Consider the following 1,793-nt stretch of genomic DNA (forward strand, 5'->3'; position numbering starts at 1 on the left):
GCTCTTGAGGGAACATACTGGAAGAGGCGATCCCTTAGGTAAGCCGAACCCCAGCCATTCAGGGCTTTAAAGGTAAGAACCAGCACTCTGAAGCGAATCCGGTATGCTATCGGCAGCCAGTGCAGCGCTTGCAGCACCGGCTGGACTTCTAGTTTGGTGTTTCTCAGTGAGAGATGTTAAAGACTGAATCACCCTAAATAATTGTGTTAAGTGAGAGTTAGAGGATGCTATGGAGGCTGATTAGAATTATCTCTTCTCAACTTTCACCGCCATCTCATAGGATCCTCTTGTAACTTTGTCACAAGTATGTCACCAGACTTGCTCAAGTCATCTAAGCTCCCATTTCATCCCCCTAAGTTCTATAGTATAGTGGGGGATGATCTACAAGAGCGTAAAGGACGTTGGAGGACAGCCTCATCAATGGCTTCAAAGAGATGGGAATTCCAGACCCCTACCAGCTCATCTAATGAGGTGCTGGAAGGCATTGAATCCTGCAGAGCATTCTGGAACCCAATTGGGTCCATTAGTCTCCGCAGGTGAGCATAAATAAACTTGCTGCCTAGACAGGAGGGGGTAGAAACATCCAGTCGGGCCTTCAAAACCAAGTGGTCTGACTGTGGCACTTCCTCCTTCAAAGTCAGATCCATATCCATCCCCACCTCAAAGATCCAATCCAGTGTGTGGCCCGCTTTGTGTGTGGGGCCTGAAACAAATTGGGAGAGCCCCAGTGCTGCCCTGGAAGACACCAGGTCTGAGGCCTGAATAGAGGAGGCATCTTCATGGATGTTGAAGTCGCCCAGAATTAACCATTTTGGGAACTTTAAGGCCCACCCGGCTACCACCTCTAAAAGGCTCAGAAGGCTGCCTGCTGGTGTGCTAGATGGTCAGTACACCAGACAGACTCTCCTCAGTGTTCCACACCAGACCAATACAATCAATACCGGTGATCTTTGACATGGGGAGTGGTTTGAAGGAGAAAGCCTCCTGGGGGAGTAATGCCACCTCACCCCCCCCCACCTCCAAGTTCAAGACTGATGGAGGACTGAAAACCCGGGGGGGGGGGTCTTTCAAGGCAACGGTTTCGCCCTCCCTAACCCAGGTCTCAGTCACACAAGCCGGATTCACATTTTGCGCTGCAACATAATCTTGCAGTGTTCTGGTCTTATTGTTTACGGATCTGGCATCGCACAACATCAGTGTCAAAGGGAAGTTTAATGTCCTAGCCTACACACCAACGTGTCTCGGGATGGGACGAAGGTTGGAAAGAGACCGAAGATATCCATATCTCCATCTCCTTCCATGCCATAACCGTTTCCCACCACCCCACCTTCCTTTGCCCCAGAGTAGTGGGATCCCCAGCCCAAGACTGGCACCCAAAATGATGTTAGTAGTTTCCATCCCCCTGTCTCTCTGCTTCCCCCTTCCATCACCGTGACTCACAGTACGACAGAACTGACCAATTAGCAAATATATTAATTACAATCAGTGGTCTAGAAAACAGACAAACATTCTAATCGGGTTAAAAATACTCCTATCACCCGGGCTTCCGGTTTGGCTCCCGCGAATGGCGGACGCATCCTCGGGTCGCTCCCGAGGGCGTCTCGCCCGCCCGCGGTGGAGGAGGGAATCCGCGCAAGCGGAGACCCGAACGAGCACCTCAGGAAGAGAGGAGCTCGGATCTGGGGCGCTTTAGGGCGCACTAGGGGGGAGTCGCTCTTTCGGCCGAGAGGTCGAAGAATGAAGCTCTCGCCATGCCCTGCCCCAACGGACCTTGCTGCGTGAGCGACCCCGTT

This window comes from Gekko japonicus, unplaced genomic scaffold (genome assembly GCF_001447785.1).
Source record: "Gekko japonicus isolate JY-2015 unplaced genomic scaffold, Gekko_japonicus_V1.1 scaffold4367, whole genome shotgun sequence".
Classification (NCBI taxonomy): Eukaryota; Metazoa; Chordata; class Lepidosauria; order Squamata; family Gekkonidae; genus Gekko; species Gekko japonicus.